The sequence below is a fragment of the Syngnathoides biaculeatus genome, chromosome 15 (genome assembly GCF_019802595.1).
Source record: "Syngnathoides biaculeatus isolate LvHL_M chromosome 15, ASM1980259v1, whole genome shotgun sequence".
In the NCBI taxonomy this organism is placed as follows: Eukaryota; Metazoa; Chordata; class Actinopteri; order Syngnathiformes; family Syngnathidae; genus Syngnathoides; species Syngnathoides biaculeatus.
Genome location: NC_084654.1, coordinates 23,063,624 through 23,081,073, shown reverse-complemented (window position 1 = coordinate 23,081,073; position 17,450 = coordinate 23,063,624). Strand labels below are relative to the sequence as shown.

The following is a 17,450-nucleotide window of genomic DNA, read 5'->3' as shown; positions in this document are numbered from 1 at the left end:
AACTTCGACCGTGCACCGTGCGTGTAATTTTAAATATACAATTATTCTTTTCACTGAACCACAAAAACATGGCGGGATTGTCAGGGAAGAAACGGATTCAGCCGAGCCATTCGGCTGATTCGGTCGGGTTGGGCCGCCTCGCTTTGTGGACGTTCACCCCGAGGCAGTGTGAAATCAGCTTTAGATTCGTGACAAAGTAAAGAAATATTTGTGGAAGAGGAACATTTGTCTTGTACACTGCACTAGTACTTGGACACTACTCGGCAGTTTTTTGGTATCGGCTCTCATCCGATGGCAGAGGTTTATGAAATATTACTGGCACCGATGACTGTGTACATGGCAGCCGTGCTTGTTTTAATGTGTTCCACGATCAGGCTCCGAAACCAAAATCAAATCAATTTTCCTCAGTGAAATGAATTCGATTGCCAGGAATCCTTTCAAGCCCCCTCAAAATATTTAAAAAAATATATATTTTTAATGAAGAACATTCAGTTTCGTATAAAAACATAAGGAGGCGAAAAAATAAACTGCTTCTCAAATTATACTGGGATGAATTGGGTTGGCTTAACTTGGCTGCCTCGTCCGTGTGTGAGCGTCTGGGTGCGAGTTGTGGCCTACAGCAGCTCCTCACAAGTGATTCTATTTCATATATTCGTGCTACAAGTGTTTTTCCCGTTCACTCTGTGACTGGCATTACAGTACCATCCATTTATTTATTTTCTTAGCCGCTTATCCTCACAAGGGTCGCGGGGAGTGCCGGAGCCTATCCCAGCTGTCAACCGTCAGGAGGCGGGGCGCACCCTGAACTGGTCGCCAGCCAATCGCAGGGCACTTTGAGACAAACAGCCGCACTCACAATCACCCCTGTGGGCAATTGAGAGATTCCAATCAATTCCATCAAACCATTTTCTCAGCCGCTTATCCTCACAAAGGTCGCGGAGAGTGCCGGAGCCTATCCCAGCTGTCAACCGTCAGGAGGCGGGGCACACCCTGAACTGGTCGCCAGCCAATCGCAGGGCACATTGAGACAAACAGCTGCACTCACAATCACACCTATGGGCAATTTAGTGTCCAATTGATGTTGCATGGGCTTTTTTTGGGGGGGGACGTGGGCGGAAACGGGAGAAAACCCACGTAGGCATGGGAAGAACAAGCAAACTCCACACAGGATTGAACGCGGGTCTTCAGAACTGTGCGGCCGCCGCATTACAGTCCCTTCTCATGAAATTTTCCAACAATTCTTTATGATATATATATATATATTTTTTTTTTTTTTTCTCCCCCCACTTCACTTCCAAAATGAAAAGTCACACACTTTGGAAGTTAAAATTTGCCGTGGGAAATAAAATACAAGAAAAATTGTCCCACGTTATGACGATTAGCCGAGTCGGTTGCTTGCTTTTGGGGTCAAATGCCACCCCCCACCCCCCCCCCCCAATCACCTTCCCTGCACCCTGCTCCCACACCCGACTTCCAGCCTGAACCTGTCCCGTTCCCCCCGCCCCCATCAAAAGACCGAACGCCACCCGTTTGGGAGGTTCTGGCGAGGGGGAGGGCCGGACCGTACCACCTCGGGAGTGGGCGGGGGGGGGGGGGGACGGGGTGACCAAGTAAAATTTTTGTTTAAAAAAATAAATAATAATCATAATAATAAAAAAGTGGCTTTGGCGAGTTCTCATTCCCGCTAAATTGTCCCACACGGGCGAATGTGGCGGGTTTAAACAAACAATTCACTTCCTCGTCAACACACACACCACACACACACACACTATATGAAGCAGTCACAAAGGCGTGTGTTGGCGCCAAAACACAACCGCACACAAAAGTATATAAATACACACAATAGAATGTGTGCGTGTGTGTGTGTGTGCGCGCTGGCAGACGGTGAGCGCTCGAGCGAGGGGAAAAAGCGCACGCTCAGCATATTTGCAACATATGATTTGGAGCTTTTGCAATCAAGCGCGCGGCTGACCTGACCCACGCGCCGGGAGGGGGCGGGCAGAGGCGCCACAAATAGCGGCCCGTGAGAAGGAACGCATTATTATTATTATTATTATTATTATTATTATGACGCATGGACTCGTCGGCGTCGCGCCCGAAGTCGAACGACGTCCGATCGGGGAAGAATGAGAAATACTGGAATAAAATGACGGCAAAGTCAACAAAAAGTATGATGTCGTGTCATTAAAAAAAAAAAAAAAAAATAGCAACAAAAAAATATTCTGACTGCTAAAAACTTGAAGTGAAATTTGGAAAGATGTGAATGTATTACAATGAATTAAAAAAAAATAGAATATCAAAGATAAAATGATGAAAAGCTGGTCACGAAGACAACTTCAAATCTATATATGGATAAAATCTGTAACACTTGAAATTCTTATTTTTCCCCCCAAAATTATATAAAATGATTCAAAAAGTGGATACCAGAATAAATACCAATCTGTAAAATTAAACTGAAATAAGGTGAATATTTTTAAAAAAAATAATGGCAATGGAATTATAAATGACATATGAATCGAAATACTAATATTAATAAATGATTGGCAGGACGGTTAGGTCACCGGTGTCAAACTCGAGGCCCGGGGGCCAGATCCGGCCCGCCGCGTGATTTTATGTGGCGCGCGGTGGCAAAACATGTGTATCCACTTTCATGATTTTTGTCAAGTCATAAAGGAAAACATTGGACTATTACAAGCATTTCTGTGTTACCAAATAATAGTTGGAAAACCCATTACCCTTAATTTCTGATTCCAAAACAAGTTAATAAATATGACGAGGCAGTTAAACATTTTTATGATTTCACAGTCATAATTGCCCTCTGAGGGAAGCCCGAAGTAAAACGGCTGTTTGTCTCGATGTGCCCTGCGATCGGCCGGCAAGCAGTTCAGGGTGAACCCCGCCTCCAATAGGTTCCAGCACTCCCGCCACTGGTGAGGATAAGCGACTCAGAAAATGTCTTCCGTGGCTCCAAACGAGCGCCACGGTGCTGGCTGTGCGTCCTTCGACGAAAACCCTCCCGCGACTCCACGGACAGACACGACGGCTGGACTTTTCCGCGGCGTTTATGCGGAGCGGCGAAAGCGGAAACGGCGGCGGCTAACGATTCCATCGCGCCACCGCGCTTAAATAAGATGCCGAGTTTTATGGGCCGTGAAAAAAACTTCAAGTGTGTGTGTGTGTGTGTGTGTGTGTGCGTGCTTTTGCCTTTCCATGTTAGTGTGCCACGCAAAATCTTTGACATTCATTTTTTTGGGGGGTTTCCTTTTTCATTTGTTAGCAACATTTTGCTAACTACCTGCAAGACGACTGCTTGTGCACAAGTTCTTGTCTTTCTGTACTAGTGTGGCCTTTCACGCGTCGCGTGTGTTCTTGTCTTTCCGGATTACAGCGCAGCACCCACACCGATTAGATGGACCTTTTGACCGGCGCGCACGATAAAAACGCCGGCGTGCACGGAAGTGTGCGCGGAAAAAAAGACGAGTCACAGTTACCTGAACACAACGCGGTCTCATATGCTGCCATTGTCTTCCAGTAACAGGTGTGACATTTCAGGGCGGTGCCGCGGAAAGACACGGACGACGCATGTAAGACAAATCGGGCTTCCTTTTGTGGACCGGCAGAAAGAAAAACGCCCCCCCCCCCCCCCCCCCGCCCGTTAAGGCAGGATGTCATGAGTGGTGTTGCACTACCATAGAAAGACAAGAACACATGCACACACACTCCAATCAGGCGATCATAACTCATATCCTAGCGCTTGTTCCCTTTTTTTTTTTTTTTTTTAATTTCCTAGAAAATCATGAATGGTCCTTCAAAGGCGCCGGCGTATGAGCGACTGACTCCTCCCAACTGATGCCGGCGTTTATGAATGAACGTTTTTCTCGTCCCATTTGCGCGGAAACGGCGGTTTAAAATACCGACGGCGGCAGAAAGTTTCCGGGACGACTCACGCGCCTGTTACAAAATAACTCGCGTGTACCTGATGGGGACATACACACGCATAGACATATCTCACGCCCCCCCCCCCCTCGGACCCCCCCCCCACCGCCTGGGGGTCGAAAGGTTGCATTCCTCCTCCTCAATCAGCCTCAGGATTTCACACACTCATTCAGGGATGTGGGTGTGTATTTCCGCCTCTGTTTGTGCGATTTGCGGGGGGGGTTTGGGTTCGGGGGGCTGTTATAGGCATCCGCCTCTCTATTTTGCTCCGTCGACACGCTTCTGATTGGACTTTTCCGGAACCGAGCGCAAAGAGTTTGTTTGAAAAGATGGAAGACGCTTGGAAAGAGCAAACGGCAAAAAGTTGCTAGCGCAGAGGTGTGGGAGACCGACTGAAAACTACTAAAGTACGGAGTCGCCCCAAATAGGGAGAAAATAAATCGCAATAATGGCAACTTGCGCATCGGTTTTGTTTGACGCAATATTTGTAGGCGGGTTTTGACGTCACCGGTGCATCACCCATATTATCCCCTAATCCTGCAACCAGGGAGCGGGTTTGCCCATTTTTTGGAGATGGTAAACACTTCCCGCTCATTGAGAGTGAAATTAAATAACCAACGACGAGCTGAGGCTTGCGACGAGTTAATGCTAGCGATGAGCTAGCGCTAGCGAGGCCTACATTGGACCACAAGTAGGACGACTACAATCACGACACTTAGCAACCATTGAGAGTGAAATTAAATAAACGATGAGCTACGGCTAGCGATGACCTATGGCTAGCGATGAGCTAACGCTAGCGACGGGCTAACGCTTGCGAGGCCAACATTGGACCACAAGGAAGACGACTACAACAAGGACACTTACAAACCATTGAGAGTGAAATTAAAAAACCAATGACGAGCTGAGGCTAGCTACGAGTTAATGCTAGCGAGGCCTACATTGGACCACAAGTAGGACGACTACAATCACGACACTTACCAACCATTGAGAGTGAAATTAAATAAACGATGAGCTACGGCTAGCGATGAGCTAACGCTAGCGACGGGCTAACGCTTGCGAGGCCAACATTGGACCACAAGGAAGACGACTACAACAAGGACACTTACAAACCATTGAGAGTGAAATTAAAAAACCAACGACGAGCTGAGGCTAGCTACGAGTTAATGCTAGCGATGAGCTAGCGCTAGCGAGGCCTACATTGGACCACAAGGAGGACGACTACAATCACGACACTTACCAACCATTGAGAGTGAAATTAAATAAACGATGAGCTACGGCTAGCGATGAGCTAACGCTAGCGACGGGCTAACGCTTGCGAGGCCAACATTGGACCACAAGGAAGACGACTACAACAAGGACACTTACAAACCATTGAGAGTGAAATTAACCAACGACGCCTTAAGGCTAGCGACGAGCTTACGCTAGCGAGGCCTACATTGTTCTGGAACGCAACCCCGGCAACGGACGGAGGATTAAACTTCAATGAAAAGAAATCAGATGTAGAATAAAAACAATTCCATTTGTGATTAATCGGGGGGGGGGGGGGGAGAGATAATTTTACGAGAATAAAGTGGGGATTATGCCGAGGTAGTCAAGGTTGGACATTAGTCATCGTCGAGCAACGCAAGAAAAGTGGAACTCGAGGACTTTTTGAAGGCCCGAAAAGGCCCGAGGAGGACATTTGAAAAAATGACAGGTATGTGGCTTGGGAGGGGTTGCGGGAGGGTGGGAGCGGGGTGGGGTCGGGGGGGGGGTACTCTAGTATGCATGCCTGGGGGGGGGGGGGCGATGGGGGATGTGCGACTTTGCATTCAGTCACGGCGACTACGTCCTCCACACTGCAGAAACGAGCGGGAAAAAAGGAGCTAGCCGGTACCGAGGAGAGCAAGATGGCCGACGCCTGCGGACGCGCCACGCGTGAAAAAAAAATATTAATGTCTGGAGGAACTTTCCAGAAGTCGACTGTGGCCGCCTCGTGCAGGCACATAAACTCGCGTGTGTGCGTTCTTCCTTTTCATTTTCCATTGAGGCACCATCATTATTACTAAATATAATTTGGAAAACAAATCAAATTAAAAAATAAAAAATATTTTATGTACAGTGGAAAATATTAGTCAATATTTGTGATTATTGTATGGTTTATATACTTAGAGAATTGATTGATATAATTGAAGAATTTCCCTTCAAGGGATCATAAATAATATTTTTTTCTTGATATATAGATATACACATCCATAGAAGTATAGATATGTACACACATCATCCAGAAACAAAACAATGTACATTTTTGCATACATAATTTGTACAGTATTCCTTAGTTTTACAATTCCGCCCAAACCGCTGTCGATGCCCAAAAAAAAAAATAATAATCATAAAAATAAAATGCAGCCAAGAAACGGATTCTGAATCCTTCCCAGGCTGCCACAAAAACCGAGATTTGATTCACGATTTGCAAGACGCAGAAAGTGACAGCCCCTCGTCGGCCTTCCTTAATATGAGGATATTTGTCCCCTAAATATTATAATTCGCATTCTCGTTATAAGTTTGTTCATAGATTAGTATAATATAAACTATGATATTTTATCTAAAAAAAAAAAAAACCAAACACTATTTGCATCACAATGCTATTCTATTTCAGCTTGTAAATTAGTTTAAAGATTCATTGCAATTTTGATTTTACAAAATAAAATAAATTAAATTAATTTTAAAAATTATTTATTCGCAACCCAGTAAAATGTTTTCTTTGGGAAAAAATAAATAAAATGTAACAAAAGTGACTTTTAGTGTGTGCAGACTTTTACGTTCGACCGGTGAAACTTTTTCGGAGGGGGGGGGGGGTGTTCCCGTTGAGTTGTTAAGGTTAGAGGTCACAATGGTGGGAAAAGTTTTTAAATAACTTGCCGTTGTCCCCCCCCCCTTTTTTTTTTATTTCACTCACAAAAAGTTCACATTTTCAACAGGGGTGCGTCGACTTTATATCTGCCGTTCGACGGCGGGAGGTGAAAAACATGACATTTCGTTTTCGTACGGAGCATTTTTCACATTCTTTTCGAGTCATCTGGTAACAATAATGACTCCCCCCCCTGCCCCCCCCCCCAAAATCATTTAATTCATAAAATGTCTCCGGGGAGCTTTTATCCTCCGCTCTCAGTCGTCAAGTGCAAATAAAGTCGTCGCAAAGCCAACACGGAGAAGGAGGAAGTTGAAAGGCTTCTTTTTTATCTCCTCCCAAAGCGGTAGGCAACAATGCAGGAAATTATCGAGGGGAGGGGAGGGGAGGGGAGAGGGGGGGACCACGGGGAATGCGAGGGGAGGGGTGGCTGCGGGTTCTTGCGGGTGGGAAGGGGGGGGGCAAAAGAAAAAGAAAAGAAAGAAGGGAGGGAGGGAGGGAGGAGAAGGACGAGGGCAAACATTGCAAGTCGGTGCCAAGCAAACGAGATGCTGGGATACTTCAACACAGCCCCCCAAGCCCCCACCCCACCCGTCGTGCCCCCCACCCCCAGTGTCACCTCAAGGTTCGGAATTCTTTTTCAAGAGGGCGAGCAAACAGTTCATCTTCGGAGTTCCAAAAATTATTAAAAAAAAATTAAAAAAAAAAACTATCCACACACTCCCAAAAAAATGTCATTTTTTTAATGTGATGTGGTTGTGTTGGCTGTCGCTTTCAGGTTTTTTTTTTAAATATATGTACAAGAATAAAAACTAATGAGTCATCTTTTATGATGAGAATTTTGCAATATTGACAGAATATACATTCTACTGTTCTGTTGTGAAAAAATGCTTTGGAAAAAAAAAAAATCATAAATAGAATTTAAATTGCAGTTACAAAATAAAAGGGAAACAAAATCGCACTCTCAGGAGACAAAAAAATAATATTGTTATGCTGATAAAGTGGATAAATTGTAACGGCGGGCACGCTAATGCTAATGCTAACGTTTTGAAAACGCTGATTTTGTACCAGAAGTTTGTACCAACATATGCATTTTAAAAGACATAAATCAGAAATGACAATAAAACGCATGTTAGTAGTTAAAAGACATACATTTGCACTTTTTTTTTTTCTCTCTCTCTCAGCGGGTGGGGTCAATTACGAGCACTTGATGAAATAAGACGACGATAATTGATTCAAAAAAGACTAATATCTTTTTTTTTTTATAGAATTTCTCCGCAAGTTGCAAATTCATGCCAGGAGCAAAACAAATTCTGGAAATAAAAATGGTTCAAAGCTTCTTTGCCGTCAGGAAAAATAAAGCAAAATCCCGCAAGGGGAAAAAAACATCTGGTGAATGTTGCCATTGTCATTTTCTTTTTTCAGTCATGGATAAAAATCTATTAAAATTGTGTGTCTGTGTGTGTGTGTTTTCCGCCATGTTCCTTTGTATGCTTTTTTTTTTTTCCTCTTTTTTTTTTTTTTTTTAAGAAACTAATGCAACAAGAAGTTGTATTTTTTTGGGACAATATACATTGCAAAAGCATAATAATGTTATGCAACGATGTTACATAACAGTTGTATTTTGGAGTGGGGGGGGAAATAAATCTGGCTTTCAAAACAGGACGTCAGTGATCATAAATTTTCCTTCGTGGATGAAGGAAATTTTGTCAAATGCCTTTTATTTTTTTTAACTATTTGATTCTAATGCAATGACACATTTAAAAGAATATGTTCTTAATGTTCTGATTTTGTTGTGAGATTACATTCCCCCCCCCCACAAAAAAATAAACTTTATTCTTATAATCTAATCCTTCCAAAATCATTTTTTAAAATGCGGTGTGAAACAAAAATTGGGATTATTTGGCCCTTTTGTGTCTCAGTCCGTGCAGAGTGTGAGCAAACAAGGAAGTGTTGAAATATTTATTTATGTATTTATTTTTATTTTTCTATTGTTTGTCAGTGAATGGTCGGGGGGGGGGGTCAAGGCTTGTTTGGTATCGGGAGAAATACTGCAAATCTCAGAAGGAAAATCTTTGGTATGAACGATCTAATTTCTATTAATAAAGGAGGCGGCACGGTGAGATCAGCTGCTAAAGCGTCGGGCTCACAGTTCTGAGGACCCCGGGTTCGATCCCGGCCCCGCCTGTGTGGAGTTTGCATGTTCTCCCCCTGCCTGCGTGGCTTTTCTCCGGGTGTGCACTCCGATTTCCTCCCACATCCCAAAAACACGCAACACTAATTGGACACTCTAAATTGCCCGTAGGTGCGATTATGACTGCGGCTGTTTGTCTCGATGTGCCCTGCGATTGGCTGGCGACCAGTTCAGGGCGTACCCCGCTTCCTGCCCGTTGACAGCTGACCCACATGAGGATAAGCGGCAAAGAAAATGGATGGATGGATATTAACAAAGGAAGGGAAAAAATTTGTGATTTTTATAGGGGGGGGGGGGGGCAATGACTTAATTTAAATCTCCAAACCCCACTCGACACCAACAAGTCGCCATTGACATCCCCGCTTTACCTCGAAAGCAATTTCCCCAAATGGCGGCCACGTGGAACGCGAAGGCGTCGTTGATTGGACGCGACGCGTCAACGCGAAGCGCGGGGCGAAACTTTCCCCGAGGGCGGCGCAAGCCTCTGCGGGCCCCGATGTTGTCTTTCTATTAGGGAATCAAGGTCGGCATTCATGCGCCAGCTCAATAGACGCCAGTTAGCGGCCGCTAGCAGCCACGCGCCTAGACAAACACGCCCCGCGGACTTTTCCGGACATCCCCGCGAGAGCCGCGGAACATATACGGCGCGTGTGTTATAGGGCGCGTTTGTGTATACGCGGGAGGGGAACCAACACAAGTCCACTGTTTCATTGTGCAAAATTAGCCGAAACGGATGACGGCCCCTTGAACCTTTTCCGCTGGAGTACTAACGTTACATTATCGTAATGTCAGCACAGCGCTTAAAAAAAAAAAAAAAAAAAAGGCATAAAAAGTATACGCAAATAACGGTGATCTCATCTCAGTTTACTCACAAATGCGCGCTGTGTGAAATTGCGGGCTGTTTAGCTAATATTTGGTTGTGTGAAGTGGATAGCATGCTAATCTTCCATCTTTTGGAAGAGGATAAAATTGTTCTGTTGACAAAAATGAATTATTTGTACTAAATAACTGTCGGACCAAGTGCGGCACATGTGACGACAAAAAGCTAATCGCTAGCACAGCCTTAGCGAAAACGAATGCTAGTTATGACAGCAAAAAGCTAATCGTTAGCACAGCTTTAGCAAAACGGAATGCTGGACGACCACAATGGAGCCCACCAGACGTAATCTGGTCTACTTTTTCTGTCTGAAAGACGACATGAGTTGTTTTTCCAGATAAAAAAAAAAAAAAATGAGAAAGTCACAAGATTCCGACAAACGACAAAATTCTATCGTTGGCTTCGCCTCAGGAATGCGCGATTGGAGACAGCCAAGCTGCGTCCCACCCACCGGGCCAAATTTGCTCCCAGCAAACGATACAACGTTGCTATTTTCCCCAGCCGTCGTCAAACTCGATCCGCGCGCTCTCGACGGCTCATTTTACACTAACTCGCTCAACTATGACAATCGTTACCTGAGCGACAACGCCGCGATAGTTACGGGACGCGCGTCATCGACTTACATACATAAAGGGTTATTCAACCCGTCGACCTGCACAAAAGGGAAGGAAAAAGACCAAAGAAATCCGACTCCGTAGTGAACATCGGCTTTTGTGCTCTTTCCAGGGTGGGAAAAAAGAAACAAAACAAAAACTGAAGGTTGTTATTATTTAAATGCTGCACATCCACACCACAGCTGTACGCGTTCCCAGCTTCGCCGCAAACCCCGACCACGCCGGAGGGGGGCACGGGGGGGGGGGGGGGGGAACCACTCTCGCTCATTTACTTTTAGCCAGCTGAGGAGCCGCCGAGCATTCCTGCTCCGGCATCCGCCGGACGCTTTGTTTACATTCTGATGGCGCAGAAAGGCGCGATTCGCGGCGGAGGACGGAAGTCAAAACGGAAGAACCCGAGGCACTTGAACGCCTCCCGTCAGCCGGGGCCACGTTGACTGCGCTCGCGTTAATTACGCTTAAAGCGGCCCACAAACAGCGATACAGCTGTTCCTCGTATTTTGTCAAAATGAGTGCTAGCTAGAAAAAATGATTCCTAGGAACACTTAGCATTTCATTGTTCTGCGTGTCACTACACGTCACTCACATGGATAGATGAAACAAAAATAAATTATTTGTCGGAACTGTGTAAAAAAAAAAAAAAAATCAAAATAAATGAAATTAGATAATTTTGCTGGTGATAATTCGCGGCATGCTAACGTGCGGTACTTTGTGCACGATAGCTGTGCTAAAGTCACAATAATAAGCAACTAGTTTGACGGGGAACGCGCCATACTTCACCGTAGACAATTCCGACAAATCCTGCTGAGTATCGTGAAAGGTACATGACAGATTTTTTTCAATCGCGGTAACCAGACGCCAACCAAAATACCGCGGTTAGCTTAGCCTCAATCCACAACGGGTACTTTCAACGAACGTAGATCATCTACGATAATCATCCAAGGTGAACATAATTTGTCGTCCACGACGACGGTAAACAGCTTTGGTAGACAACAGGATTTTTGCGAAACCTTTTGGCATAATCTACGTAAAGGATCAAAGTCTACAGTCTTAGCTTTTGACTTTTCCGGTCATCATTCGTGTTTCAAACATTAAAACAAAGCTAAGACGCTGAATCTTAGCGCGGTGACGAAATGTTACTGATGACGTAACTTGAGGACTGATCAAAGCGATCAAAAACCCGGTCTGAGCCAAGATCCCGAGTACGCTAGGAACACGATAAACATTCAAAGTCGATCCAACCGAGGCCGAGTACACACAAAGATAAGCTAGCTTGTTTCGACGCAATTTGGACCTAGGACAAGACTATCCCGCGGTCTGAGCTGCGGCGATCGTGAATCTGTGCCGATCACGAATGTCCGACTATCGTACGTCGTCTTCAACATTTGCAGCCGATGTCACTTGCGAGTTACGCCTCGCTGAATTCCGACGCGGGAACGGAACGGAACCAATCGTGAAGGAAAATAACACAATCCGTTAGCTTAATTTGAAAACGTTCAAAAATGTTGCTTTCTCGCGCTCTCCGGGATTTTTCTTTTTTTTTTTTTTTTTTGGGCCACAGGTTTTTGCTTCCAGTTTGGTGATTTTCCCCCATCGAAGCTCGTCAGTCCCAAGACTGCCATCACTCGCCTCATCTCGCGTGTCCTCCTCCAAGTTGCATCATACGCTTCCCACTTGTTGCCGTTTCGAATCCGTTTTTGTCAGCTCACTTTCGATGACGCAAGATTTCCGTCTTGGCAGACAAAAATGTCTAAAATTGGCGGTGGAACAAATCTTTAGATCTGCGGTGTGCTGCGTCGAGATTATCGGCGCGCGCAATATAATGGTGGATTAAAACGACTAAAAACGCCCGATTGCGACCGACAAACAACTCTGAAAGATTTTTTTTTTTTTTAAACTATAACCCTTGTGACAAGAATCACGCAGACCAAAAAAAAAAGTCGACTTAAAGGAAGCGTCAAATTTGAAATCGAAACATAAAGTGGCGATTACGGAAAAACAAATGTTTATACGTCGCTTTATCGACGCCGTCAGCAAAGGCCAAAGCGCTTTCCAAAGGTTCACATTCACCCTTTCACCGACGCACGTGCGGGATGCGTGGGAAATGTGCTCGCCGTCTTGCCCAAGGACACCTGGGCAGCGGGCAGACTGATTCAAACCGCCGGCCGGCCGAGCCACAGACGCCGCGTGCAGCGTCACCTTCGCAAACCAGCTGATTCTGATAGGACCCAAAAATTATTTTCAAATATTTAAAAAAATCGTTTAGCCACCGCACGACTTTTAGAGGACGGCTGCGTGCTTAAAAATAATCCGCTGCCGGATCAACTCCGTTAGATGTCACTACAGAAGCGCCTCGTTCTTCTTTTGTTGCAATGACAGCTGATGAAAAGCTAGCGTAGCCTGTTAGCGCTAGCCGCAACGCACAAATCTATCCATTATCTACCGGGATCTTGTTCTTTCGGATCACGACCCACAGCTCATGCCCATAAGTGAGGGTAATAACGTAGCTCGACTGGTAAATTGAGAGCTTCGCACACGAAGCAGTCACTACTATCTTCAAAATGCAGTTGAGGAACAACTATTCGCCACCGTCGGCTTTGAATACAGGCATGCTAATGATGCTAACACTCCCACATGCGCACAGCAGCCTTTCATCTCCTTTAAAAGTTAACACGACACCAGAGTTGTCCTCTGTTGTTTGTTTGTTAGCGTCAAGACCGACGCTTTAAATATTCTAGGCAGGACAAATAGTCGCGCAAGTCGTCACACGTATTGTTAGTTAGCTTCCTCTTGGATACAATTAGCTTCTTTTAATTTGTATCCAGTTTGTTGGCGTCAGGAGCGTTGGGAACTATGGTTAGCTTAGCGTGGTATATGCGGTGCGTATACTCAAAAGAGCTCGTAGTCTACTCTAGGATAAAAAGTGTATTTTTAAAAACTAAACACAGGAGAACCCCTCCCTCATTTCTACTTCACGCGTCGCAGCACTTAAAAGTGTCCACCTGTCGACGTTAGCCATTTGCGTAGCGTTGCCTGCTTTAAACTCGGAGCAGCTAACCGCGTTGATGCTAGCCCGCCGCGGCAAACGATCGTTTTCTTCCGGCAATCCGTTGCAGAACGTCGCGTTTTGCTACGTTCGGAATCTTGTCGGCGACCCGTTCGGTATCCGCGCTGAATGAAAATAGTATTTTTTTACTTTTTCCAGATTTATGACCCGTGCACATTTTGTCAACAACAAACACAAAGTTATGAAATTGTGCGCCTTTGACGTCAAACATAGCATCTAAAACCAAGCGTCCGGACGCATCTGAACACTGCCGACTGAAGAAAGCTGGGATAGGTGACACGTGACACTTGTGAGGATAAGCGGTAAAGAAACTGGAACGCCGCCACAGGGTTTTAAATCTCCTCACACAGCAGCCCTTAGTCTCCTTTCGGGTACAACTTTTTCCAGAACTAAATACGAGAAACCGCCGCTTTCCGCTGTTGCGAGCGAGTGATGCTTTCCGTCCGATATGATATTTTAAAAAAAAAGAAAGAAAGAAAGAAAAGAAAGACAAAAAAAAAAAAACAGCTCCGGCACAACTCTTCCCTGCCCGAAAACAGCAACGGTGCAGGGGAAGTCAAACTCGCACCTTGTTACATCACCGCTCCCAACCGACGACCTCGCCGTCTCTCCCGTTTTTTAACTCCTTAGCAGGGGAAAAAAAAAGGTGAAAAAAAAAGAAGAAAAAGAAGGGGGGGGGGAGGAGAGAGCCACATCAGCCTTGCAGCAGAGGAATGTCATCTGACGTCATGTATTTGGGATCAGATTTCTCCTCCTTCTTCTTCTTCTTTTTTTCTGCGCTGACAAAATTGTGCGTGATTTCTTTTCTCCAACGTGCCCCCTGGATCCAGAGTCCACACTTTAGCGAGAGGGGGCGAGTGGAGGTGGGAGAGAGTGCAGTGGGGGGAGTCAGAGGGTGTGTGTGGGGGGGGAGGGGGGCAGACCACCTTCGATAAGAGATAAGACAAACCCTCAACTTTTTTGGGGGGTGGGGGGGATACAATCACAAGCACATCACATATACATGCGGATGTTTGCATCATATTCCACTTTTTTTTTTTTGGCGTGAAAATAGCACGGGTGGTGGGGGGGGTCAGAAAGAGGTGGATCGATAGATTGATAGACGCGTGTGTCGGTGCACAAATAGACACGTAGTCTTTTCTGAGAGGTGGAGGCAAAAAAAAAAGGAAAAGAGAGAGAGAGAAAGAGAGAGAGAGAGAGAAAGAGAGGGAGGCTGGCTGGCTGGCTGGAAGGAATGCTAGGATCTGCTGGAGTGGAGACTTTTTTTCCTCCTCTAAACGCTTCATTGTGCAGCTGAAGAAAAAGCAACCCCCCCCCCTACCACCACCAGCAGCAGCAGCCCCCCCCCCGGGAAAAAAAAAAATGTTTTAAAGCAACAAAGAATCACCAATAATGTCAATGGTAAAGATGAACGGAATCGGGGATCGATAAAAGAGATTTTCTTTTCGAAAAGTTTAAAGGGTGGGGGTGAGGGGGGGCCACCGTGCAAGAAAAAAGCAGCTGCTTCGCCTCGTCAGCATCTTCGACGTGGATTTTGTTGATTTTTTTTTTTTTTAAAGCAAAGCAATATTCGGGGATTTTTATTAGCGGGGGGGGGGGGGGTTAATGCCCTCCCGTTGCTCAATCTCCATCTCCCCCCCCCCGCCTCCCATCTTAAAAAAAAAAAGGAAAGAAATGACCAGAACAACTATTTCGCTCGGTGGGGGGAAACTCCACGTTATAAAACGGACCGTGAACGCACCCAAAAGTCACTTTTTTTTTTTTTATAAGTTCGCTTGACTTTTATTATTATTATTCTTTTTTTTTTTTTTGGTCGCTGCTGACCAAGTGGCTCAGACTGCCGGCGTCAGCGCTCCCAAACTTCGCTTTCACACTCTCACACTTTTTTTTTTTCCCGACAAAGTTTCCGTGTCCAACATGGCCTCCTAACTTTTTTTTTTTTTTTTTTGGGGGGGGGGAATTTCGAAAGAGTTTCGCACTCACCTCGCTGCGAATGAAACAACGTGAAGTTCGGAGCGCGACGTCGGCAGCCTTCTTCTTTTTTTCTGCGCTGACAAAATTGTGCGTGATTTCTTTTCTCCAACGTGCCCCCTGGATCCAGAGTCCACACTTTAGCGAGAGGGGGCGAGTGGAGGTGGGAGAGAGTGCAGTGGGGGGAGTCAGAGGGTGTGTGTGGGGGGGGAGGGGGGCAGACCACCTTCGATAAGAGATAAGACAAACCCTCAACTTTTTTGGGGGGTGGGGGGGATACAATCACAAGCACATCACATATACATGCGGATGTTTGCATCATATTCCACTTTTTTTTTTTTGGCGTGAAAATAGCACGGGTGGTGGGGGGGGTCAGAAAGAGGTGGATCGATAGATTGATAGACGCGTGTGTCGGTGCACAAATAGACACGTAGTCTTTTCTGAGAGGTGGAGGCAAAAAAAAAAGGAAAAGAGAGAGAGAGAAAGAGAGAGAGAGAGAGAAAGAGAGGGAGGCTGGCTGGCTGGCTGGAAGGAATGCTAGGATCTGCTGGAGTGGAGACTTTTTTTCCTCCTCTAAACGCTTCATTGTGCAGCTGAAGAAAAAGCAACCCCCCCCCCTACCACCACCAGCAGCAGCAGCCCCCCCCCCGGGAAAAAAAAAAATGTTTTAAAGCAACAAAGAATCACCAATAATGTCAATGGTAAAGATGAACGGAATCGGGGATCGATAAAAGAGATTTTCTTTTCGAAAAGTTTAAAGGGTGGGGGTGAGGGGGGGCCACCCTGCAAGAAAAAAGCAGCTGCTTCGCCTCGTCAGCATCTTCGACGTGGATTTTGTTGATTTTTTTTTTTTTTAAAGCAAAGCAATATTCGGGGATTTTTATTAGCGGGGGGGGGGGGGGTTAATGCCCTCCCGTTGCTCAATCTCCATCTCCCCCCCCCCGCCTCCCATCTTAAAAAAAAAAAAAGGAAAGAAATGACCAGAACAACTATTTCGCTCGGTGGGGGGAAAAAAAGTCGGGAAACTCCACGTTATAAAACGGACCGTGAACGCACCCAAAAGTCACTTTTTTTTTTTATAAGTTCGCTTGACTTTTATTATTATTATTCTTTTTTTTTTTTTGGTCGCTGCTGACCAAGTGGCTCAGACTGCCGGCGTCAGCGCTCCCAAACTTCGCTTTCACACTCTCACACTTTTTTTTTTTTCCCGACAAAGTTTCCGTGTCCAACATGGCCTCCTAACTTTTTTTTTTTTTTTTTTTTTTGGGGGGGGGGAATTTCGAAAGAGTTTCGCACTCACCTCGCTGCGAATGAAACAACGTGAAGTTCGGAGCGCGACGTCGGCAGCCTTCTTCTTTTTTCTGTGTGTGTTGTTCCTTTTCTTTTTCGGGTCCCGCGTTCCGTTTCCTTGTCGTGCTGCTGCTGTTTTTCTTTTTTCTTTTCTTGCGGTGTCGCAGTTTGCGTTATTATTATTATTATTTTTTTTTTTATGAAATTTAAATTCCCAGGCTCCGGAGCTCGCCTGCCTGCCTGCTCGCCTGTTTGCTGGCGCGGCGCGACGCGGACTAGTGCGAGCGAGGCTCCGCCATGTCAATCAAAATCGCCTTCCCCGCACATGTTTTTTTTTTTTTTTTACCGTAATGCTCGCACTAAAGGCGCAGTTACTCAAACGCAGCGGGTGCCAGGCGTCTATGAGGAAAATGTGTGCGCGCGGGGGGTTAATAAACATTACCGTGCGATCAATGTGAAGCGCTGGAATGCAAAAATTGGAATTTAAATTTTTTTTGTGGTGAAATTTGTCAATTGTGGGTTTTTTCCCCCCTTCCAGTTTCAAGTTATTGCATTTAACATTCATTATTATTTTTTTTTTATTGCGGTGGTCCTATTTTGATATGGCTAAA

At 45.5% G+C, this 17,450-nt stretch overlaps 1 protein-coding gene across 2 annotated transcripts in view; it reads right to left on the bottom strand.

The window, feature by feature from the left end:
* Positions 1-17,192, bottom strand: part of fndc3ba (fibronectin type III domain containing 3Ba) — an 89,753-nt gene extending 72,561 nt beyond the window's left edge. The window contains exon 1 of one of the 2 annotated variants that reach the window (XM_061844428.1): positions 16,850-17,192. The gene's annotated coding sequence lies outside the window, so the exon portion shown is untranslated. Of the gene's footprint in view, positions 1-15,561; positions 15,627-16,849 lie in introns of those variants that run through there. The other variant, XM_061844429.1, reaches the window with a different exon arrangement.
* Positions 17,193-17,450: the final 258 nt, after the last annotated feature.